This window comes from Bufo gargarizans, chromosome 2 (assembly GCF_014858855.1).
Source record: "Bufo gargarizans isolate SCDJY-AF-19 chromosome 2, ASM1485885v1, whole genome shotgun sequence".
Lineage (NCBI taxonomy): Eukaryota > Metazoa > Chordata > Amphibia > Anura > Bufonidae > Bufo > Bufo gargarizans.
Window position 1 is genome coordinate 44,450,110 of NC_058081.1, and position 27,000 is coordinate 44,477,109.

General features: G+C 43.0%; 1 protein-coding gene and 1 long non-coding RNA gene across 3 annotated transcripts in view; one reads left to right on the forward strand and one right to left on the reverse strand.

Annotated features, from left to right (window-relative positions):
* Positions 1-27,000, forward strand: part of OLFM2 (olfactomedin 2) — a 341,534-nt gene that overhangs the window by 307,669 nt on the left and 6,865 nt on the right. The window lies entirely within an intron of this gene.
* Positions 20,751-26,570, reverse strand: LOC122927220. Its single transcript, XR_006387772.1, has 3 exons — positions 26,436-26,570; positions 23,583-24,339; positions 20,751-21,582 (listed from the first exon to the last, which is right to left on the reverse strand). It is a non-coding gene; the product is annotated as an uncharacterized LOC122927220 (long non-coding RNA).

The following is a 27,000-nucleotide window of genomic DNA, read 5'->3' on the forward strand; positions in this document are numbered from 1 at the left end:
CTTTTTGGGATAGATTTCAAATAGCTCTGATATAGCAGGAACCACTAAATTATGAAATTGCTAAATTGGGAATTGTACTTCAACCCAGAACAAAAAATGTGCTTTGACGGGCACTAAATAACTTTCCCAGCTACAACAGGACAACGGTAACGAGAGATTTAGAGGGATTTAAATTTGAGGCCTAGTATTTAGGCGCTGGGTGACAGGTATGGGTTTAGTGACAGAATTAGACTTGGAAATACACAGTAGCGGGTGTGTGTGAAGTTATTCTGAATGACCCTATGTGCACCTTCAATATTATATACCCTTTTTGGGATAGATTTCAAATAGCTCTGATATAGCAGAAACCACTAAATTATGAAATTGCTAAATTGGGAATTGTACTTCAACCCAGAACAAAAAATGTGCTTTGACGGACACTAAATATCTTGCCCAGCAACAACAGTACAGCGGTGGGTAACGAGAGATTTAGAGGGAATTAAATTTGAGGCCTAGTATTTAGGCGCTGGGTCACCGGTATGGATTTAGTGACAGAATTAGACTTGGAAATACACAGTAGCGGGTGTGTGTGAAGTTACTCTGAATGACCCTATGTGCACCTTCAATATTATATACCCTTTTTGGGATAGATTTCAAATAGCTCTGATATAGCAGGAACCACTAAATTATGAAATTGCTAAATTGGGAATTGTATTTCAACCCAGAACAAGAAATGTGCTTGAACGGACACTAAATAACTCGCCCAGCTACAGCACTAGGGACAGATTTAGCTGGATATAAATTTGAGGCCTAGTATTTAGGCGCTGGGTGACCGGTATGGATTTAGTGACAGAATTAGACTGGGATATGGCCAAAAAATGAACAGACTATTGCTGGTTAAATGCACTTGGTGTGACAGCTTCACCCTGATGTAGGCTTTAGCCAAAAAACAACCACACCATTGAGGGTTAAATGCACTTGGTGACAGGCGCAGCTTGCCCCTGATTTTGTATATGGCCAAAAAATGAACAGACTATTGCTGGTTAAATGCACTTGGTGTGACAGCTTCACCCTGATGTAGGCTTTAGCCAAAAAACAACCACACCATTGAGGGTTAAATGCACTTGGTGACAGGCGCAGCTTGCCCCTGATTTTGTATATGGCCAAAAAATGAACAGACTATTGCTGGTTAAATGCACTTGGTGTGACAGCTTCACCCTGATGTAGGCTTTAGCCAAAAAACAACCACACCATTGAGGGTTAAATGCACTTGGTGACAGGCGCAGCTTGCCCCTGATTTTGTATATGGCCAAAAAATGAACAGACTATTGCTGGTTAAATGCACTTGGTGTCACAGCTTCACCCTGATGTAGGCTTTAGCCAAAAAACAACCACACCATTGAGGGTTAAATGCACTTGGTCGCAGCTTGTGCTGGCGCACCACAAGACACAAAATGGCCGCCGATCACCCCAGAAAAATGAGACTGACAAACGGTCTGTGCAGCCTAAAAACAGTGAGCAATTGAGGATCAGCAGCTCAATGATCCACAGCTGCAGATCGATCAGTTAATCAAGTCCTTTGGAGGAGTTAATCTGCCTAATCTCGCCCTACTGTCGCAGCCGCAACCTCTCCCTACGCTAATCAGAGCAGAGTGACGGGCGGCGCTATGTGACTCCAGCTTAAATAGAGGCTGGGTCACATGGTGCTCTGGCCAATCACAGCCATGCCAATAGTAGGCATGGCTGTGATGGCCTCTTGGGGCAAGTAGTATGACGCTTGTTGATTGGCTGCTTTGCAGCCTTTCAAAAAGCGCCAAGAAAGCGTCACAAAAGCGCGAAGAAAGCGACGAACACCGAACCCGAACCCGGACTTTTACGAAAATGTCCGGGTTCGGGTCCGTGTCACGGACACCCCAAAATTCGGTACGAACCCGAACTATACAGTTCGAGTTCGCTCATCCCTACTCAGGATATGTTGACCCAAAAGCACAGTAACCACACATCCTTGATCCAAAGTGCATGCGAGCAGCTAGGTGGAACAGGGCTGCTGCCAAATGATAGCACTCTGTTCTCATAATCAGAAGAGTGTGGCTGATTTTTATGCTTATTATTTTTTGTATGTTTGGATGTAGCAGCGAGGGAGCATCATGTTAAAGATGGAGACATTGCACATCTACCTCTTGGCAGGGGAGTCAGATGTGCCCTAGGTGACTGCCTTTCTAACCTCTAACGATCCTTTACAGAGCTTGTGCTTTGTTAATCTATTCATAAGTTTTCAAAAACTCCATAAAAATCTAATTTTTCTGCTTCAAACAATTTTCCATTTGAGGGAGGTTCACATTTACCATTTTGTTTTACGTTCTTCTAATCCGTCAGAAGAACAGAAACCATTTTTAGCAATTTCCATCTGAGAGCTGTTATTTCAGATGGAAGAAAATATTCTTCTTGGAGGACATTTTATTCTGTTTAACATAACGAACCTCAGACATAAATGGCTAAAACAAATGCAAAAGGAGCACAACGGCTGCTCAAAATAAACGTTAAATTATATATATTTTTTGTTTCTGTTTTTCTGATGGATCAGAACTAGGGAGAAGTGGACTCGTAGATGTTCGGGTTTGTCGGGTTTGCCGGGTTAGGCCGAACTTCGAGTCAAAGTTCGGGTTTGGTACCCGAACTTGACCCGAACTCGAATCCTATTGAAGTCAATGGGGACCTGAACTTTGGTGCACTAAAATGGCTGTAAAATAGTCATACTAAGGGCTAGAGGGCTGCAAACAAATTTGGATAGGGAAATGACTTAAAATAACATAAAATAGAAAAATATATATATATATATATATATTCTTGAACTGGGAGGCGGAGGTCAAAGTGGAGTAGGAGGTTGAGGAGGCGGTGGATGTGGCAGTGGAGGAGGAGGTTTTTTTGTTTTTTTTTAATTTAATTTTTTTTTGCTTTTTTTAAAATACATTTGGGAAAACAAAATCACAGAATAAAGTGACCTAAAAGGCAAAAGATGCTCAAAACCCCTAATGCTGTAGTGAATTTCTACCTGGGGGAGCAAATTTGGGAAGACCCCAAAACATTGGGAAATAAAAAAGAGAATGCAAAAAGCACTGGAGTATAGGAATGGCTGGGTGTGACAGGTATACTTGTCTACTCAGCACAAGGTACGGACAAGTCCTGTCAGATCCATGCCTGGTTCATTTTAATGAACTTGAGATTGTCCACATTGGCTGTGGACAGGCGGCTGCGCTTGTCTGTGATTACCCCCCTCCCCCCCCCCCGCCATCCTAAACACACGTTCAGACAATACACTTGCTGCAAGGCAGGTCAGCATCTTCAAGGCGTAATGGGCAAGCTCAGGCCAGAAGTTGAATGGGGCAGACCCATCAGTCAGTACATGTAGACATGTGCACACGTACTGTTCCACCATGTTGCTGAAATGCTGCCTCCTGCTAAGATGTTCCGTATCAGCTGGTGGTGGTGGTTGTTGTTGTGGTGTGCTGACAAAGCTTTTCCACATTTTTTCCATGCTAACTGAGGTGCTGGCGGTGCCCCAGCTGTGTTGGCGACTTCTTCTTCTTCTTCCTCCTCCTCTGCCTTCGCTTGGGCTTCCACTGAGCCCCCGCAGTCAGGTGTGAATGCCATCAGCAGCATGTCTACCAGCGTGAGCTTGTACTCGTGCATCTTATGATCACACTCCAGTGACTGAATTAAGGACAGCACGTTGTCCTTGTAGTGGGGATCCAGCAGGGTGGCCACCCAGTAATCATTAGCACTGGTTAGAATGTAGACCACTGCAGCTGTAGTTGCTCATGTGTGCCAGGCTGCTCAGAGGTAACAACAAGCTGTCCTCTGTGGGAGGTGTATCGTCTGTGTCCTCTGCATCCCCCTAGCCATGCTCCATTGATGCCCATAAGCTGCTTTTGATGCCACCCTGCTGTGAACACGGTTCCTCCTCATCATCATCCTCCTCCTCCTCATCCTGCAGAACTGTTCCCTAGCTGGACAGTTGTGTACCTGGCCTCTTTTTGTGCAGGAACACACCCTCCGATCCACTTGAGAATGACTGGCCTGATAACCATTGAAATTATCGCTCTTCCTCCTCCTCTTCCTCCTGTGCCACATCATCTTCCATCATGGTCCGAAGTATTTTTTCAAGGAGACATAGAAGTGGGATAGTACCGATGAGGACTGCCTCATCGGCACTGGCCGTGTCGGTGGAGTACTCGAAACAGCACAACATGGCACACACGTCCCGCATGGAGGCCCACTCGTTTGTGGTGAAGTGGTGCTGTTCCGCAGAGCGAATCACCCGTTCATGCTGCAGCTGAAACTCCACTATCATCTGCTGCTGCTCCCACAGTCTCTCCACCATGTGCAAGGTGGAGTTCCACCTTCAGGGTATGTCGCATATGAGGCGTTGAGTGGGAAGACCGAAGTTACGCTGCAGCACAGACAGGCAAGCAGCATCAGGGTGAGAACGCTGAAAGCGCATACAGACAGCCCGCACTTTCTGCAGCAGCTCTGACATATCGGGGTAATTTTTCAGGATCCTCTGCACCAAGAAATTCAGCACATGCGCCAGGCAAGGGATGTGCGTCAAACTGCTAGCCCCAGAGCTGCTACGAGATTTTGCCCATTATCGCACACCACCAGGCCAGGCTTGAGGCTCAGCGGCACCAACCACTTATTGGTCTGTTGTTCAATGTCCATCCACAGCTCCTGCGTGGTGTGGGGTTTTTCCCCCAAACAGATGAGTTTTAAAACAGCCTGCTGTCATTTCCCCCTGGATGTGCTGTAGTTGGCGGTGAAGGTATTACGCTGACCGGATGAGGAGGCGGTAGAGGAAGAAGCAGAGTAGGAGGAGGAGGCAATAGGAGGCAACGAGAAATGTCCTGCAATCCTCGGTGGCCGTAGGACATGCGCAAAACTGCTATCTGCCTCAGGCCCAGATGCCACTGCATTTACCCAGAGTGCAGTTAGGGAGATATAACGTCCCTGCTCATGCTTACTGGTCCAGGTATCGGTAGTTATGTGGACCTTGCCACAGATGGCGTTGCGCAGTGCACACCTGATTTTGTCCCCCACTTGGTTCGTGCAGGGCAGGGATGACTCACCTGGAAAAGTAGTGGCGGCTGGGCACGACGTACTGTGGGACAGCCACAGCCATAAGGTTTTTAAAAGTCTCTGTCTCCACCAGACGGAATGACAGCATTTCAAAGGCCAGGAATTTTGAAATGCTGGCATTCAGGGCCAGGGATCGCGGGGGCGGGGAGGGGTGGGGGTTACTTCTTCTTTCTCTCCAGTGTTTGGGGTATGGACAGTTGAACTCTTCCATGGGACAGTGTGGTCATGCTGGGTGATGGTGGTGGAGGTGGTGGTGTTACTGCCACATCCTCTGTTTGCGGGGTGGCAGGTGCCACTGTCACTCCAGAGGGGAGGGGGGGGGAAGAGGCCAAGACCGCAGCAGAATAGGGAGCAAGAAAAGCCTGAGATCTTTTGTGGTTTTTGAGGTGTATGCTCCACTGCACCTAGTGCTTTGCGTTTAGATGCCTGGTGATGCAGGTGGTGCTCAGGTTTCGAACATTTATGCCTCGTTTCAGTCTCTGATTGCACAGCGTACAAACCACTCACGTCTTGTCATCAGAACATTGTCTTAAGGACTGCCACACCAGGGAACTCCTTGGAGCTGGATTTGGTGTGCTCGGTCCATGGGTGCGGTGGGCAGTAGCAGGCATACTGGCTAGGGGACAGTCACTCTGCTTTCACACCCTGCTCCCTCTTTTGCTGTGCGACTGCCGCTGTGTGACCACCATCTCTTCCTCCGAACTGCACAATGATCTTGATTACATGTGGGGTCTAGAACCTCATCATTCTCCACATCATCTTCCACCCACTCTTCACCCTTGCCCTCCTTGCCGGTCTGCACACTGCACACTGCAGAATGCCGCAGCAGTTGGCACCTGTGTTTCGTCATCATCATCATCAGAGACGTTCTGTGTTGGTCCTCCCATGTCCACATCCAGAAACAAGTGGTTGGGCATCAGTGCACTCAATCTCTTCCACTTCTGAGGCAGGGCTAGGTGGATGGCCCACTGAAATTCTGCTAGCAGAATTATCAAAAAGCATAGGAGACTCCTGCATGACTTGGCTGCTTGAAAGGGGGGAAAGGCAGATGACTATGGGCTACAGGTGATAACTCTGCGGTTTCAGCAAGGGACCGGGTGGGAGACAGTGTGAAGGAACTGGAGGCACTGTCAGCCATCCAATCTACTACCGCCTCTACTTGTTCTGTCTTCACCATTCATACACAGGAATTTGGGCCTACAAAATAATGCTGTACATCCTGTTGCCTACGTGCACCTGAGGAAGGTGTTTTTTTATTTAGGCGTGTAACTGGCACATGTTGACCACGTCCTCTCCTTGCAACAGGAGCTCCACCAGCACAAGCAGCACCACGACCAGGGCCATCTCCCTTATTTGATGCTCTCCTCATTCTTTAAGTTCACCCTCCGAACTAACAGACGGATTAACTATATTAATTTCCCTTTCACATATGCAGTGCAGGTGTATCTCACACCAATAATGGGTATATGTCACCCCCTGAACTAACAGACGGATTAACTATATTAATTTCCCGATCAAGTATGCAGTGCAGGTGTACCTCACACCAAAAATGGGTATATGTCACCCACCCAACTAACAGACGGATTAACTATTATATTTTTGAGTCAGGGGTACAAAAGGGTGCATTGCACCCACAAAAAATCATTATAGGTCACTCACAAAACAAATAGCCAGATTCCTAACATTCTCAGTTGCTTCAGCTGCTTTACAGTTCGGGTTTGCTCAACACTAATCAGATGTGATGTGAACCTAACATAAAATGATAGGAAGCTGTGCACCATATTTTAGTCTTCTACCAATGGATGGTGAACCTGTCCTAAAAATGTTATATAGACCGAGGACTAAGTTATTTTCATTGAAAGTGTCTAATCTTTTATTTATATAGCTATAAGAGCTTTTCCAGGACCATACATCGCTGGCTGCCCACTGAAGCTTACAATACATTTTCCATTCCACATTCACGCATTCTCACACAAGACAGCCAATATCACTAGACGCCAACATCGCTATTGGGTATCTAATCATCCTGCCCATGATCTCAAAGTTCAGCAGCGGCATAATGGAATTGGACACTGCTAGTATTATTTAATGAATGAGATTACAAATGGATATTTAGCTAATGAGAGCTGTTTTATGTGGATGGGGGGATTTGCATGGAAATAATGTATTATAAAGGATGAAAGTAATGGCAGCTTTAGAAGGAACGTAGGGGCTCTCAGTCGTAGGATTTTTGGAAGCTAATAGATCAAGAGTGAAGGGCAGCGTGGAATTTCAAATAGCCTTCATTCGCCTTGAGACCCATTATCGGAATGCAGGCTGTTTTATGACAGTATGGAAGTCACTGACGGATCGGTCTGTGGGGCGGTTATGAGAAATGTAAAATTCTTCAAGCCCTCTCACAGAGGAAGGGAACAATTTAGAAGATTTATATTATGGAGCTGTTATTTACGCAAATCCTAACACATTTATCTACATTTATCTTCAGTTCATTTGCAGTGTTGTGCTGCAAAAATGTATTTATTTCAAAATGAAACTACAATTTCTGCTTGATTTTCTGGATTTATTTTGTTGTATATCTAGAATATACAGTAGCCCGAGCACCTACTGCCTATAACCTCTTCCTGACCAAGCACTTTTCAATTTTTCTGGTTTCATTTTTTACTCCCTGTCTTCCCGAAGTCGTAAGCTATTTATTTTTCTGTTCACATAGCTCTATGAGCTTTTTTTTGCGAGACTTGTTGTACTTTCTATTGGCACCATTTATATTGTGTAATGTAGTGGGAAGCTGGGAAAAAAAATTGAATTTGGAAAAAAATGCAATTCCGCTACAGTATTATGGGTTTTGCTTTTACAGCATTCCCCATGCTGCAAAACTGTCCTGTTCCCTTTGTTTTCCAGGTCAGCATGTTTACAACAATATCAAATTTGGGGAATTTTTCTTGGGTTTTAATTAGTGATGAGCGAAGTATTGTGAAATTCCATTCGGCTGCCTCGACAAATTTTACAAAAAAAGTTGCTTCGTGACAAATTACTTTATCGCGAAGTGCATTTCTTTGTAAGTATTGGGTGCAATGACAGGGAGCTGCAATAGCGCCGTTCCCCGTCATTGTACCCCTCAGATGCCACGTTCATACATGATCACAGCATCTGAGAGTAAAAACGGTGTAAAATTTACAGAAAAATAAAATCATATTTACCTCCTCCATTTGTTCGCGATGGGCCAGTCGCTGCCCTCTTGCTTAAAGATCTGGAGCGAAATCTTGCGTGGCCCGAGATTACGTTGTAGCGACGTCCAGCGTGGTGACGTCATATGTCCCCACGCACGGGATTTCGGATGAGATCTTTAATCAAGATGACAGCGGCTGGCCCATCGGCTGGCCTATCGCCAGCAAATGGAGGAGGTAAGTATGATTTTCTTTTTGTGTTTTTACACTATTTCAGGTGAAATCAATTCGCTACCACAAAGCACGAGGAAATTCGGCTTTGCAGTGAATCGAATTTATCCTGAAATTCGGATGAAATTCCACTTCGCTCATCTCTAGTTTTAATACTTAAAAACATAAAAACTTTGAAAAAATAAATGTTTTCAACATATTCTGACCCTTAAACATTTTTTATGTTTATGTCTAGGGAGCCGTGAGGGCTCAGTTTTTTTGTGGGGCGATCTGTCATTTTTATTGATACCATTTTGGGGTGTATAAGATTTTTAATCAGTTTTATTTTGTTTTCTTTGGCTGGTAAAGCGACGAAAAAAAGTAACATTTAAATTTTTTTTTTTTTCTGTTACACTTTTCGCCATGTGGGATAAATATTTTTATGTTTTAATAGTTCAGCCATTTTAAGATGCGATGATGCTAAAGATGAATTTTCATACCGGCATGGCTCCATAGAAACTTTGCTATGACAGGCCTTGCAGCCTTCAGAAGGCTGAAAACTCCCATAGCAACTGACCCAAGAAAAGTTGCTTAAATGAAATGATCACAAATGATTACGGCATCTCAGGAAGTAAAAGAAACTTGATCTGTGTTATCACAGCTGTCAGCAGGTGTCTTCTGCGTAAAACTGGTGCCTGCTCAGCTTCTTTAAAGACCCGACCTCTGCCCGTACATGTATGTCAGATGTCAGGAAGGTAGAAGTTATTGAGTTTAGTGGAAGCTGTATACATTCATGTTCTGTACGTTTGCCCACAGCCATATACGTCACTACCACTTTGACGTTTTGGCATTATTTGGTTACTAAAGAGTGGCATACATTTCAGGACAATTGGGGCACTTTTGATTCTGGTTGAATTCATTCAGAACCAAATAGAATCTGATGACTGATTCTTACAAAATGGCTTTGAAACAAATTTCAAGGAAATCACTTATCTCTAGTTAAATATTCTTTTTTTTTTTACATAATAGCCTATGGTGATGTATAGAGAGCATCAGTAAGATGTACACATTTCTTTCTTTACAGTCAGATCCATAAATATTGGGACATCGACACAATTCTAACATTTTTGGCTCTATACACCACCACAATGGATTTAAAATGAAACAAACAAGATGTGCTTTAACTGCAGACTGTCAGCTTTAATTTGAGGGCATTTACATCCAAATCAGGTGACTGGTGTAGGAATTACAACAGTTTGCAGATGTGCCTCCCACTTGTTAAGGGACCAAAAGTAATGGGATAAAATAATAATCATAAATCAAACTTTCACTTTTTAATACTCGGTTGCAAATCCTTTGCAGTCAATTACAGCCTGAAGTCTGGAACACATAGACATCATCAGACGTTGGATTTCATCCCTGGTGATGCTCTGCCAGGCCACTACTGCAACTGTCTTCAGTTCCTGCTTGTTCTTGGGGATTTTCCCTTAAGTTTTGTCTTCAGCAAGTGAAATGCATGCTGAATCTGATTCAGGTCAGGAGATTGACTTGGCCATTGCATAACATTCCACTTCTTTCCCTTAAAAAACTCTTTGGTTGCTTTTGCAGTATGCTTTGGGTCATTGTCCATCTGCACTGTGAAGCGCCGTTTAAGGAGTTCTGAAGCATTTGGCTGAATATGAGCAGATAATATTGCCCGAAACACTTTAGAATTCATCCTGCTGCTTTTATCAGCAGTCACATCATCAATAAATACAAGAGAACCAGTTCCATTGGCAGCCATACATACCCACGCCATGACACTACCACCACCATGCTTCACTGATGAGGTGGTATGCTTAGGATCATGAGCAGTTCCTTTCCTTCTCCATACTCTTTTCTTCCCATCACTCTGGTACAAGTTGATCTTGGTTTCATCTGTCCATAGGATGCTGTTCCAGAACTGTTAAGGCTTTTTTAGATGTCATTTGGCAAACTCTAATCTGGTCTTCCTGTTTTTGAGGCTCATCAATGGTTTACATCACCGGTGCGTTCCTTCTTTTTAAGACTGTTCCAAACACTTGTTTTGGCCGCGCCTAATGTTTTTGCTATCTCTCTGATGGGTTTGTTTTTTCAGCCTAATGATGGCTTGCTTCACTGATAGTGACAGCTCTTTAGATCTCATCTTGAGAGTTCACAGATTCCAAATGCAAATAGCACCCTTGAAATTAACTCTGGACCTTTTATCTGCTCATTGTAATTGGGATAATGAGGGAATAACACACACCTGGCCATGGAACAGCTGAGAAGTCAATTGTCCCATTACTTTTGGTTCCTTAACAAGTGGGAGGCACATATGCAAACTGTTGTAATTCCTGCACCGTTCACCTGATTTGGATGTAAATACCCTCAAGCTGACAGTCTGCAGTTAAAGCACATCTTGATTGTTTCATTTCAAATTCATTGTGGTGGTGTATAGAGCCAAAAATGTTAGAATTGTGTCAATGTCCCAATATTTATGGACCTGACTGTATCTCATGTGAACAATGTGTATCCCAAATAGACTTAAGGGGTTTATCCACTTTCTCTTAGAAATGTTCATTGCCCCCTCAGTTGTCTTGCTGAGAACACCCCATGGAATCAGTGGCAACCCACAGGGGAATCACATGAGTCCCTTCTATTAAATTTGCTCTTCAGGATTAGAAAAACATGTATGGTTTCTTCCAACAACAGCACCACCCCTGTCCATAGGTTGTGTGCCTCATTGATTCCTGTGAAACTCAGCTGCATTACCAAACACAACATATGGATGGCATGTTGCTGTTTTGGGAATTAATTGATTTCTATGATTTTCTAATCCTGGACAGCCTCTTTTTGTCTCAGCAGATCACTACTGTCTGGTTATCAAGATATTCAGCAAACAGCTGATTTTGCCTCTCTGATGGGGGGGGGGGGTGTAAAGTCTAGAATTCTCCTTTATGAAATTCAAATATGGGTAGTTGTATAACTAAGAGAAATCAAATATGATATTATAACATGGATTTCATAAACCAAACCACCCTACTACTAGACTTTTTGGAAAATGAAATATAATTTCAAATGTTCCAATGTGTTTATCCAAATTTAGTAATCTTTTCTATATGTCAAACCCCGGTTGAATTTCAACATCCTGGCTGTTGATTCTCAAGCTCATTATTTGTCAAAACTGATTTCCGTCATCTTCATTGATATTTAGGTTTTCGGTTGACAATAGCCCATATGTCGTCTACCTTCAGGCCATCATTTTTATGTAGCACCTGCCTCTTTTTTTTCTTTTATTTGGAAATCAATATAATTATTAGTCATTGTGGATTTATGTGGTTCAATGCGCCTACTGCTCACCATCTACAATGCCTATGTTTTTCACCTTCACATCTTAATGGCAAGCTTGACAAAAAAACCATAGGTGGCCTGCAGCCAGAATGCATTTCAGATACAGTGAGCTTCAACTAGGAGCATAAATGAAGGTGATTAAAGGAAGATTTTGCTATAAATCAGAAGGACCATTTTTCACATAGAACTACAAGGTAAATAGAGAATTATGTTAGATTTTTCATGCTGGAAAGAGAAAAAAAAAGCCTTAGAAATACATTATAGAAATTATAATTAGACTGGCTCAACTATAATGAGAATTTGTGGGTGATATTTGGCCAAAAATATGTCAACGCACAGCACCAGGGGTTTGTGTAGAGTTACTTTATAGAATAATGTTAGATCAACTGACTTCTTATGAAAATGGCTGTAATCTGTCTAGATGGTGTGGTATATGAGGTGCTCATACATATGTACCTTGTCACTGGATCATCTGAGCTTTTGAACGTGGCCATAAATGTACATAGTTAGATTGCAAACTGCAGTAGAGCAATGATTATGTGATTTTAAGGGGTTGTTGGGTTTAGAAAGTCCATTTTCAACTATCCTATTAGGGCATTCTAAGTTAATAAGGCATTATAAGATTTCATCAAGTCAAGGTAGAAAGTGGCTACAAAGAGTGTTATCTAACAATTCTGTGCATTAAACAGACAGCTTATAGATTTTTATGGCTAGCATGTAATAAGGCCCTGCAGAAGAATTGAACACTTGCTCCAAGGTTTACTATATATTGCAGCTGACCACTAGGGGATTAAAGGGGCTTTTCCGAGATTCAAATTTTGATGACCTATCCTCAGGACCAGATGTTGAATCCCCGCTGACCAGCTGCTTGAGGAGGCCATGGCACTCAGGCTTTATGGATCAGTGAGGGTGGACTCACTGTGCCAACTAACCGGTTTGGTTTTGGGCTAAACTCTAATTGGCTGTTTCACACAAGTGGATGCCGTGCGTGTCATCCAAAGCGTGAATGACAGCCAAGCCCCACACTGGACAGCAGAGACTGTGATTTTTTTTACAACAAAATCACAGTGAGATAAAGTTGTCACTATGATTTTGTAGTAAAAAGGTCACAAAGAGGCACGGAGCGTTATCAATCAAGTTAATTCTCCATGTCTTTGCTGTCCAGTGTGGGGCTTTGCTGTCATTCACGCTGCGGATGACACGCAGGGCATCCGCTCGTGTGAAACAGCCCTAAGGGTGTTATTCTGGTGCTCCCCTGGTATTCACCCTTTAACCCATTTATAGGGATCTGGCCTTCTCTGCAAGGAAGCAAACAAACCACTACCTTCTGGGATAGTCCTGGTGTAGTTAACCCCCTACAGGGTTCAGGGAGTCTGGTACAAGGACCAGAAGCTCACGGTACAGAAAATTATCCAGAAATACAGGAATCCAGACAGCACACTAAAAGCATAGAACCTTGGAAACACAGGATAAACAGGCAGATGATAGTGAAAATACAGATGAGGCAGGATGACTGGATAGTTGGCAGGAACACAGATGAGGCAGACAGACAGGGTTAACTAAAAAATACAGTATTGAAACAAAGTGCTGGAACACACAGGCAGGTCAGATACAAGCTAGAACACAGACAGAAAAAAACACAGGATAAAAGTAGGTAATTCGCAATAGCACAAGCCTTTCAGGACATTTTTATTGGTCACCAAGGAACTTAAAGCTCAGGTACACTCCAGCTGGAGAGGCTGAATTACATACCCAGGGCATTCACACACAGGAGATAGAGTCTGGAGAGTATCTCTCAATGGGCCCTGGTTTAGACCCTCGGGATATACCATGAAAAGATCAATGCCGGTTAATTGGCCAGACAATCCAAAGGAAAGGTCATCAATATCAAAAGGTCAGAGAAATCCTTTAAGACACCTTATGCCAATGAATTGCCCAGAATAGGCAACCTCTTTAAGTGAAGCAAAAATTTACAAAGTCACTTGCTTATTATCTTTGGAGCACCTTTTTGCAATGTCCCTCTACGTCCAAATTTAAGGGATAAAAATGGAAGCATTTTATCAGCTGTATTTATATGACACTGTATCCTATCATACCCAAACCAAATTCATAGTACTCTAGTTGACTAAATGGGATCAAAGACCTTTTTTCAACTAGAGTACTCCTCAAAGAGAAACTGTCTCGTTCTATGTGCAAGCCTATCTGAGGATGGTCTATCTACCATGGTACAAAGCAGGAAGAGGTAACTGGATCAATACACTAATTCAGCAGAGCTTGTATTTTATTAATTTTTATCCGTGTTCTTTCTATGTTTAGACGTCAGGTGGGTGTTCCTTCTTAGTGATTGACAGATATCTCTATATGTACAGTATATTCAGGGAACACTGTCAGTCTCTGACTAGGACAAGCTTGTTGAATGTTTCCAATAACTAATATAATTTTTATTTAGGTTCTGGAGCATAATACAGGCTGTAATTTAGGATCCACACATATAATGTTTTTACAACTTTACTTTTTATGTAAAGGTTAAAGTAAAAAAAATAAAAATAAAGACAGTCCCATGAAGTCCAACCTATTATCCTACTCTTTTGATTAAGAGGAAGGAAAACCCCTCTATTAGGTGAACTCCCAGTTGACCTATATTAGAGGAAAATTTATTTCCCAACTCTAAATAGGACAATCACAATAAATCTGTACATCAGTGTCCCATTTCCAGAAACCTAGTAGTACCTATACCATGTGATCTTATTACTTTCAAGAAAGACATCCAAGCCTTTGGATATAATTTTACAATTTCATAGTAATGTATTACAAACGAGGCTGTTATGGATAAACAAGTCCAAAAATGAATTAGAAAACTATTAGAATATTCACAATTGCCTGGAAAGGAAACTAGCTCTGGGCAGTTTGCACTATCCTATTAGTTAATAGTCTTGTTTAGGTAATATAAAATTACTGTAGGCAGCGGTTCAAACAGATTGTATTTCTGAAAATATGGGACATTTTTTTATTGTCGATATAAAAAGCATAAACAGCAATATACTGCATAGTCTGCAGTTCTCTACATTAAGCAAATCGTACTAGATATGACTGCATTCACAGACAAGGTGATGAAGCATGAGCTAATTAAATTTGATGACCTCAAGGCATGGTTTACCAAGTCTACAGAAGCACAGAAGAAATTCTTTTTTATCCAGAGTATTTTCTTTTAATCCAAAAACAGCATTTGCTCTTGTTTATGAGCTGAGTCAGGGGCGTAGCTATAGGGGGTGCAGAGGTAGCAGTCGCTACCGGGCCCAGGAGCCTGAGGGGCCCAACGACTCTTGTGCCACATAAGAGACTGGTATTATAGAAAGTTCATACTGGTTAATTTACCCCTCTGGCTGGAGGGAAGGGGTTAGGTCAAGAATTTGGCATGAGGGGGTGCCCTTTCAATGTTTGCCTCTGGCAGCAGGAAGGATATGTGCTCCCCTGCCCCTTGCCAACAAGCACTGAGGAACGGGGGCCCAAGCTGAACTTTTGCACCAGGGCCCATGAGCTTTTAGCTACGCCCCTGAGCTGAGTCTAGAGTTCAGTTGAATGAGTTTGAACTGCAACGCAAGACACTTCCTATGGACCAGCTGCCACAATCTCTTTAAATTTCGAATGTCATAGTGGACATGGAATTTACATAGATGCAATATGCAGAGTAGAAAACAGCACAGTTTGTTTGGATGGGGATCTCATCTGAAACACACATGCCACGTCAACATCTTCAGCTACTACTTCTTCCTGCTCTGATAACTTCACTCCATCGTCAATAATTCATAATGGAATGGAGGGGGATAAGAAACAACAATACGCACCCAGTAATCAGTTTTTGTGCCAAGTTGCTGGCAGTGCAGTCGTTGCCATACCACTAAGTGGATTTTATTGTCTTTAGGCAACTGAAGATGTGCACTAAGCGTTGATAAAGGATACCATACCTAACCACCCTTTTTTCTAAAAAAAACAAAACAAACACCTCTGCCTTGTTCTCTCCCATGGCGGAGAACATGGGCCACTCCTTGTCACTGTGTAAAAAAGTGCATGCCACCATTGACAAATGAAGAAGCAATAATGGAAAAGGACAGTACATGATTTTCACAGCCCACTGGGTCAATGTTTTGCACTGCAGTGGCGATAATGTACCACTGCAACAAGGCCAGGTGCTACTGACACCTTCATGGTTATGCACGTCTAGTGCATACATCAGGCGCCTATCTGGCACCCCTTCTGACCAGTTGCTTATCAAGCACAGTGCCATACACCATGCTTGGTATTACAACCAAGGCCCATTCACTTGAATGGGACTAAGCTGCACCTAGGCCACATGACCGATGAATGTTACGTCACTGGCCTAGGAAGAGACTTTTTTTAAACAGCTGATCTAGTACAAATCATATGGATCAGCAGCATTTCCTGTGTCCACCTCTGTGGATCCCTCCATTCAATCCATATGGTGCTCTAGGGCCTCAGCTCATAGGTTCCAGGTGCCAACAGTAGATAAAGAAAAACTGCAGCACTCTTCTTTGCAAATCCTTTGTGTGGCTTACTTCACACAAAGCTTTGTTTAGATGAAATAAACCTCACAAAGGATTTGCAAAGAACAGTGTTGCAGTTTTTCTTAATCTACTGATGAACTATCCTAGGCCATGGTACTTTCTGGAGAGCCACATCCTCTTCAAACAGCTGATCGGTGGAGATGCTGTTAGTTGGACCCCCACAGATCAGATATTGATGACTGACCCTGAGGACGGACCATCAGTATTAAAGGGACACTGACAGGCCCAAAAAGCATATTTAGGGGTATATATGACAGTATAGGTCTTATAAAGGGTATTAGAATCATCTAAGTATCCCCCCTGTCCGCCTCATAAATACAGTAAAAATAAGTTTTATAACCTGCTTTCCTGGCGTTCAATCTGCCCAAGGGGCGGTTCTTCATATCAACTTGCGCCCAGCCAGCCTCGCCACAACTGCCGTTTGAAGCGCCGCCCAGCTCATCAATATTCACTGAGCTGGGCGGCTACTCTGAAGCGCTGTACTAGTGTCCCCGGCCATCTTCAGCGCATGCGCCCGGCACCCTAACTGGCCGGGATCGCATCGCGCGTCTGCTTTATGCGCATGCACAGTGCCCGTATTGCGGCCTACAAACAGCAAGTCATCAATATGCGGGCACCGGCCATTTGCTCACCGCATCACGGATGTAGACCCATTCACTTCAGTGCGGAACAGAGGCACGGAATCCCACGGAAACACTATAGAGTGCTTGTGTGAGGTTTCTCTCCGTGCCTCTGCACCGCAAAAAAAAATAGAACATGTTCTATTTTTTTGCGGTGCGGACACATCGCGGACCCATTCCCAAGTTGAATGGGTCTGGATTTGTCTGCGGAATCGGCACAGATGTGGTCCCCAAATTGTAGTCCCCAATGTACGGAACGGCCGAGCAACTGCCGTGTGAATGAGTAGTTAGAGCTATTATATTATAAAGAAAGCAAGTGTTTCTACACAGATAAGTTAGGTATGATACCAGGTTCTCTTTATATCTACAGGTTACAGGTATAGATATGTTCTCCTGAATCATTTTACTTTCTCTACATAACCTACCTCTATCTATCATATAACCTCTTTTATATCTTCTCCAGGGCCGGCTCCAGGTTCATGTGGGCCCTTGGGCGACATTGACATGTCCCCCTGTGGCTCCCACACAGTATAATGACCCCCAGTGGCCCCTATACAGTATAATGACTACTAGTGGCCCTTCACAAAGTATAATGACTACTAGTGGCCCTTCACACAGTATAATGAACCCCCAATTCCCCCCCCCCCACTGTATAATGACCACCTGTGGCCCTGCATTCAGAATAATAACCCCCAGTCACCCCCATTCAGAATAATGACCCCCAGTAGCCCCCACACTGGGGGAATACTGTATGGAGGGGGCTCTGGGGGTCATTATACTGAATGGAGGGTCATTGGTGATCATTATACTAAATGGGGGACACTGGGGGTCATTATACTATGTAAAGGGCCCTCACAGTATAATGACCCCACAGTGACCCTCCATTCAGAATAATGACCCCCAGTCGCCCCCCACACTGGGGGTTATACTGTATGGAGGGGGCACGAGGGGTTATTATATTTAATGGGGGCTCTGGTGGTCATTATGCTAAATGGAGGGTCAATGGGGATCATTATACTAAATGGGGGGCGCTGGGAGTCATTATACTGTGTAAGGGGCCCTCACAGTGTGATGAATGACCCCCCGGTGGCCCCCTCACATACCTATCATTGCAGGGGAGCTGGTCGTCTTGTCATTCACTAACCGCAGCTCACTGCGCTCCTTCTCTCCGGCAGCCCGCTGCAGCAGTGAGCCAGGCCTGGAGGAGAGAGGGAGATGTGCAGTGATGTAGCTAGAACTGACTGGGCCCCACAGCAAATTTTAGTACGCCCCCTTCCCCCCCAATGTGTGTTCACATCACGTTTTTCCTATCGGTTTGATGTATACAAATGTGCAGCACTCCACGGTTTTGTATGCTGCAGAGTCAAGTAAAAAATGCAGACGTTAACGTATATGTTTTTTTTACAATGGAACTGTATGGTGAACGGACGCCACTGTACGGCATCAGTCTGAGGATTGTATGATGACCGGACGCCACTGTACGGCATCAGTCTGAGGATTATATGGCGAACGGACGCCACTGTACGGCATCAGTCTGAGGATTGTATGGTGAACGGACGCCACTGTACGGCATCAGTCTGAGGATTGTATGGTGAACGGACGCCACTGTACGGCATCAGTCTGAGGATTGTATGGTGAACGGACGCCACTGTACGGCATCAGTCTGAGGATTGTATGGTGAACGGACGCCACTGTACGGCATCAGTCTGAGGATTGTATGGTGAACGGACGCCACTGTACGGCATCAGTCTGAGGATTGTATGGTGAACGGACGCCACTGTACGGCATCAGTCTGAGGATTGTATGGTGAACGGACGCCACTGTACGGCATCAGTCTGAGGATTGTATGGTGAACGGACGCCACTGCACGGCATCAGTCTGAGGCATCTGGTAATGCAGACATTTTTGGTATACATTAAATGGATGGCACAAATGGGATGTGAACCCAGCTCTAGTGTCAGAATAAGCACCAGTACACAGCGGAGCAGCGTGGCGGAGAGGGGAGGCCGCCATATACTGACAGAGCGCTACCTGGTCCTGGTGGTCAGGAATGAGGACTGTGCTTCCCAAGGATCATTTTCTACAGGGAAATACAGGGCAGTATAATACACTAGAATCTATATACTATAAAGATATTAGCCCTACCCCCGAATAATAATACAATTAGGGGGTCATTTATTATATAGAAATACATCTATATTAGGCGTATTTCTGACACAGATTGTGGCGCAAAGGTCCTTAGCACCGCAATCTGTATCTTTTCCCGCTCATGCCTGGTCAGAAAAAAAGTGGTGTGGGCATGGAAGGGGATACAGTTATGGCCATGCAGTTATTGGATACCACCGCCATATAGTGATAACACCGCCATACAATGATAAAACCACCATACAGTGACCGGATAAAAGGGTATAAGAGGGCACAGTACAGGGAATGACTATGGGCACTGCACAGGGTGTGGTAAGAGGGCACAATGCAGGGTATAAAGGGGGTACAGTACGGGGTGGGGGGCACAGTCACATGACCCTGTGACGTTAGAAGGTCCTTATGGTGAGTGCTGTTCAGATGCCACCATAATGAGAGGCAGAGGAGTGAGACAGGGGCCCGGGGCCCTGGATGGACAGGAGGGGTCGACACAGCAAGTAGGGGGAAGGGGCTCTGAGGGGGATTCATACAACAAGTAGTGGCCAGAGGTCTGTGCAGGGCAGCAACAGGAGATTGGAGGGTGAAACAGGAGCTCTGGATACATGAGGGAGGAAAGGAGACAGCAGGGGCCCCATGAGGATGAGATAGGACAGAATATGGGGGGGGGGGAAAAGGTGTCATGGAGGCAAACTGCTTAATGAAACAGTAACACAACTAAATAGAATGAAGCAGCAGCAGATAGAAGAGTCCCCCCTTCTATCCCACAGACAAGAGACAGTCACAGTGCAGACTCACTCACAGACTGTCTTCACACTTCTCTGCTCCAGCCCTGCGGTCTCTCTCCTCAGGCAGCATGTGTCCTGTGTAGAGGGGTGTGTCCTGTGTAGAGGGGCGTGTCCTGTGTAGAGGGGCGTGTCCTGTGTAGAGGGGGCATGTCCGAGTCTCTGCAGCTCAGAGGGCCCACCAAAGAGGTACTGCGCAAGTGAAATGACAGCAGTGAGAGCTCCCATCTGTATTGATGGAAGTGCTCATAGAAGCTCAGTGGGCCCCCCCAGGAGCATTGGGCCCCGGCACTTGCCCGGGGATGCCGGGTTATGACGCCGGCCCTGATCTTCTCATATTATTCCTTAAAATCTGATACAATCTTTCATGCATTGAAATTCTCTTCTGCAAGCATTCAGCTTTCTTCTGTGGTGCTAGTGTGCGAAGTGTCACTGACACATATGCAAACATTCTAGATCTCTGCAGGGGCCCCATGCATACAGTTATACTGCTAGTTTTAACACATTTGTACTTTCGATATCTACTTTCTTTTTTTTTTTTTTTAAAGCTTCTCTGACAGTAAGTGCATGTATGTCTGTGTTTAGCACTTGTTGTCTGCTGCTACACTGTTCTCCGTCCTCTCAGCACTGTCCCTGGTTATTTAGCAAGCATTGCAGGGAACAGTAAGTGCTAACATAGGTATACAGTTCACTTATATCAGGGCTTACAACAGATGAGATAGGCAGGGGCTCTTTGTACGAAGAGCCCCTTCCCTGTACTAAGTATAGTAAACTCCTTATACAGTAGGTTAGTTACACATAGGGAGACATTGGATGGGGCAGAGGGAGCAGAGGCAGGCTGAGAAGCCTGTCTCTGCACCTGAAAATAAGCCACATTCAGTAGAGTGCTGACGACAGATTTTGATTAGCAATGCTAAGGGGACAGTGTTGCTAAGGGAACACTTTTAATAAAAGTATACATCTGCCCCTAATAAAGTACAGTATATCACAAATGTTATTAATATGACTGTCCTACACTTTATTTTTAAAGTTCAAACAACAGTTACACTACAAAAGATTTTTCTTAAATCCAGCAGGAACAATTGGCTTCAGCAGGCTCAGAGTGGGTTAGTAGAGTAAAAAAAAAAAAAACAATTTGCACCTCAAAAATATCCTGCTGCTCCTTTTCCGATACTGCAATGGTCCCTGCTGGGTTTTAACTTTCTAGTCCTGTTATGACACAGCAGAACCCTGGAGATAACTGCTAAGCCAAACACTGACTAACTCTAATCCAAGAACTGCATATTCAGTCCGAAGAATAGATCTTCTACATTCAAGGAGAACTCCAGAAGGAACAAGTTGCATTCTCAGTGCAGGTTGACACAGATAACCACACTTCACTGGAATGGAATTTCTCATCTTTTAAACCTCCCAAACAGAGAACAGCAGAGGGAAAAGACCTCCAATGGTGAGACCACAATATCCTGCAGATACTGGCTTTATTATATGCACAAAAATTCTGTATTAGACGGCATAAAAATAGAAAGTCAAGGCACCAAGTTCTTTCCCGTGGTCTGTCTTGATACGAGTTTTGCCTTGGACGACTTCTTCCAGAGTGTAAGGCCACATCAGGAAGTGTCTGTGTGTAAATCAGATGAATAGCTTCACAACACATAAAGTATTCATGTAAAATGTACAATATTGCATCATCTCTAATATTCCATCAAAGTAAGCACTCAATAAAAAGGTGTATGCATAGTTTTACTTCATACAGGGTGACAGACAAATTATAAAAAAAACTGCAATTCTTCTCTAGAGGTAAGAAAGATTACTACGTACAGCTCACCATTACATGGTCTTTATAGGACAATGGTGTTCCAACTACTATCATTTACATGGAGTAATTTTTAGGCTTTCATTATTTTAACCCACTCTCAGCCCACAGCCACCAATTTTTACCCACTGCCATTAAATTGGCAGTTTTATAGGTAAATGCATCTTTGTGCTGTGAAAATCATGGGGGAGAACCAACGATACTGGCCCTTTAGTCGTTGGAACACCATAGTGACCACATAATTGTGAGCTGTTATAATCTTGTTTCTTTCCCAAAGAGATGAATAATCTTCATTGAGATCTCATTAAGCAATAAATAGAGGTGACACATCCTAGCAATATGCCGCCACAAACTGTAGTTGGAAAATGCATTTTTAAGGGTTCTTCCCTATAGACAGCCACCTTTGATCACCAAGAGACTGAGGACCATGGCTGGAACCCTTGAAATCAGCTACAGTGAGGACTAATGAATGCCAGCAAATAAAGTGAATTTTTGACCATGCAAACTACCATATTAAAGGTCTGTTAAAAAAAAAAAAAAAAGAGGTGGTTTTAAAGCGGGGGAGCAGTAGGACAATATTTTTTTAAAGGTGGACAGTGGCTTAAAATATAGAAGAATCTATACTCATCCTCATCAATTCCCCCATCGCTTTTATTTAGATTTTTACTGGGTCCTTGCTGTTCTCTTCTTCTTGGTGTGATCTCAACATGCCTAGAATACTAGGGGAGGCCGGCTCATCCAATCACTGATCAGCTCAATCAGAACTTAGGGATTGGCTGAGTGGCGTTTCAAGTGTGTCCAGGAAGTGTCGGGGCAAAAGCAGTGAGAGTATGGATTCTTTTATATTTCGAAGCATGCTGAGCACTTTATTCAAAAGTTTGACCTGCTGGACAACCCCTTCAACTTCAAAACTGACTAACTTTAGATTTTTTTTAATGTTGGAAAATGGCAAAAAAAAATTAAGGATCTGTACCCATTATCATCAACCCCTTTAACTCCTCATTGTCTGACTATTTTATAAATAGTGGTGATTGGCTTAAATGGGTGCATGCTAGGGAAGGGAAAAGATGTCTGTGAAATATAAAAACTTGAAAGCCTGATGCACCGTAACCAGTGGTGCAACTGAAAAAAGAGCTCTGTAGCTACAGTATATCGTATTTTGTTGGAAGATTTCTTGATATTCTATGTAATTATACAGTTAAGCCTCTTTGAGATAGCCAGCAATATTTACAAAAAAATAGACTTCCACATTGGTGGTCCTCACATATAAGATGGCCAGTATGTATAATAATTGATGGAAACCTGTTACATGAAATGGGGTGGATTTCTGAAAAAGGAGAAGGATTTACAGTTTTATTGATTACCTTTGAGTTAGTGTGCTTTTACATCGACCAATGAACTGACAGGAACAAAGGAGACGCTCATCCCCATGGTCATCAATCCATGTAAAAGGACTGCTACTTTTGACTCTCACTGAAAAGCATTTCTACGGAATTATGTCTTCCGATTTAGTCAAGATTCTCAATGGTGTGTTAAGGATTTTTGAAATTGCCTCAAACCATGTTGTTACTGGTTATTTTCCTCTTTTTTCTTTAACTCTCATATTTTCCAATGTGATAGATTTTATAATAATCTAAGATGTACCTTAACTTTGGACATTTGGTAGAAGAGTTGACTTGTTCTTTTCAAGGATCTACCTGTTTCATTACTTTGTGACCCATAGTATATTGTAATGCTTTCACCAACTACAAAGTTCAAAGAGATCAAAGCGTCTCCAGTTTGACATTTTTGTGTAGACTTTATACCTGTAAAGTTCTTCAGAAACGACCAAAACCAGGTGAAGTAGAAGATATTATGGAGGTGAAAAGATCTTCATAATATATATACAAACTGGAAATCCTTGGACACACAATTAATTGGTCAGTGGTGCAACTGAAAGTAGAGCACTGGAGCTATATCATATTTTCTTGGTGGTCTACCAAATTCTACAATTAAAGGGGTTGACTCACTCCAGCAAATGCATTTATTATGCAGAGAAAGTTTATACAAGCCACTTACTAGTGTATTGTGATTGTCCATATTGCCTCCTTTGCCGGCTGGATTCATTTTTCCATCACAAATTTTACACTGCTCATTTTCAGGGGTTACGGCCACCACTGCAGCACAGGTACCAGGTGACCAAAACAGGATCTACTGCACATGTGTGCCTAATGCATTCTCCTCCACGGTCCCGGCCACCTATAGTGTGCATGCATGACCACTGCCACTGGATTGCAGGGTGGTTGGTCGTAACCCCTAGATATAAGGAGTGTATAATGTGATGGAAACATGAATCCAGCCAGCAAATGAGACTATATGGTCACTACTAGCTCCATGTAGCTTCTGCTTTGCAGGTGTCTTTGTAAACTCAGCTGTCCCTGGCGCTAAGTTAATCTCTTCACTCTTCACTGTCATGCCGTATTGCTTTGGCTGAAAGTAGTCCTCTGTTGCCCAAATACTAGTGACAGTTCCGTGACAAAGGACTCTAGCCATCAGGAATGTTAGAATATAGCATGGAGGCACCTGCAATGAAATATTGAAAGGGATAACAGTAAATAAATGGGAGAGAAGAAATGGCTGCATTCTGCTCTCACAGCTTTTTCTTATCCCCTTTCTTTAATGGCTGAGCAATTTCCATTTTTTTTTTACTCCCAGCCTTCCCAAAGCCATACGTTTTTTTTTTTTTTTTTTTTTTTTCCATTTTACTTTCATTCTCAGGGTCGGTATCATTTCAATGATACCACATATGTATAGTTTTTCTTACATTTTAATACTAAAAAAATAAAAATTTGGAAAAAAGTATTTTTTTCTTTTTTTTTCTATGCATCACTATATTCTTACCCCCATAACGTTTTCATTTTTATGTGTACTATTTGAGGGTTTATTTTTGGCAGTGCGATCTGTATTTTTATTTATACAATTTTGTGATGTATATGACTTTTTGATCACTTTTTCTAAAAAAAAAATTTGTGGGAGGTGAAGCAACAAAAAAAAAAAACAGCAAATCAGACATTTTTACTTTTTTTATTTCACCGTTGGCCATATGGGATAAATATTTTTATATTTTATTATTATGGGTGTTTTTGCATGTGGCAATACCCATGATGTTTATTTTTTAGAATTATTTATGTACTGTACTTTTAATTTTGGGGAAAAGAGGGGGGTAAATAGAAAAAAAAATAAAAAATATTTTTAAAAACTTTGTTGAATAACTTTGATAATTTATTTTTTTAGTGGAAAACCACTTTAAAACTTGAAACTGAACTCGGCTTCGGTTCAGTGGTACCAGTCGGAACCAAAGCCGAGTTCGGTTTCAAGTTTTAAAGTGGTTTTCCACTTTAAAAATCAATTACCTAGTTATTCAACGAAGTGATGGTCAACTTCGCGAATAACTAACTTGGGCTCATCAGAGCCCATACATTTTAATACTGTACAGAGACATACATTTTAATACTGTACAGAGACTGATCTCTGTACAGTATTAATCTGAAGTTTTGAATGAAGCGATTTTGGATGTAAAATCCGAAGCTCGTCTCGCTCATCTCTAATGAAAATATTCACAGCCACGTCAGGGGAGGTGACAAGGCGACAAGTTTAAGAAGTTGTGCATTTCTTTCATTCAGAATCTGGACAAAAAATTGTCCAAAAGTTTGTGGGATCCTCCTGGCATTTGGTCTAATGAGGTCAGGCATCCTCAAACTGCGGCCCTCCAGCTGTTGCAAAACTACAACTCCCAGCATGCCCGAACAGCCTACAGGTATCAGCCTACAGCAGGGCATTGTGGGAGTTGTAGTTTTACAACAGCTGGAGGGCTGCAGTTTGAGGATGCCTGAATTAGGTCATAGTGCTAACTAACCTATGGAAGGAAACTCTTTTACACAGGACTTAGCCTTCCTTTTTCCCCCAATGCTGCCATCTCTGTGAACTGCAAGCTCTTACGGGTGGCTTCCAACCAGATATGGTGCCTTCTTTTCCTGTTGACTATAATGCAGCTGAACAGAAAAAGTAGTGTCAACATCACGTCAGAACCTGGGTGAAGACAGCAGCATCGAGGGAGCATATAAAAGAGCTTCCGTCACAGGTTAGCACCATGCCCTAATTAGACCAAATGCCTGGAAAACCCCTTTAAGCTTCATTTTAACCCATTCTATCCTCCACTGTCTTTACACGACTTTGCTTAAGATGACTCAGTTGACCTTCCATCCCTGAATTTAGACCACCCGATCATATATAACACCTTTTTAATCTTTTCGAATTGCTAATACTCTAAATGCTAAGTACCGGTGTAACACTATTGATCTGCAGCAGTAACCCAATCTATTCTATGTGATGGCACCATCAATTGTACTCAGTAACACTATCGATCGCAACTTGTAATACAATTCATTCTGAGCCCTAATGTCGTCAGTCCTGACTGGAAGTGAAACGCCATTGATCCCCAGCGCCATGCCCTATGCATTCTAAGTGATAGCTGTATCAAATATTGGTGGGAATTTCCATTAGTGCAAAGAGCCGTTGCAATATCATCCGTGGCATTGCTCATTCGTCCTGACAATGCAATAGTTCTTAAGTGGTATTAATACTGATACTAACCTGGGTACTTATGAAATGATACTCACCCTCATTGATTGCTGGCGTTCTCTCGGACGTGTCCGGATTTGGCAATATATGAGTTTAAATTGATATTAAAGCAGAAAGCCTTCCTGGATGATTCAACGTCTTCCCTACCATTGTTCAAAATAACTCATTTCTATCAGTTGTCAACAGCTCGTGTTGTTTATTGCCAAAAGCTATTTATGTACCTCTCTCGTTGTCACAAGCTCGTATATTAAACTCCTTTGCTGATGCCATGAAATAGCTTTTGTCTGCTGCGCAATGAAATTAAAAAATTGTACCGGTCCAAGCAACCGTCTAGATGGCAAAAACAAATGACAGAAAATAGGTTATTTACTAACTGCAAAAGCAGTAGTCAGTAGTTTTGGGGAAGTTTAATGAAATTGCATGATGAGATGGCAGTAACTCTCCACAACCCCCACTCCTGTGGCTAGTCAAGATCATGCTCTCAGACAAGGCCCCATAGCTGCTCTGTCCCTTTCCTACAGTTTCGCTGTATATATAGTCACTGTCCCTGACACTAAAATCTTTTTGTCCTCATCCTGGGTGGGCCCCTTCTGAGTTTGAGCC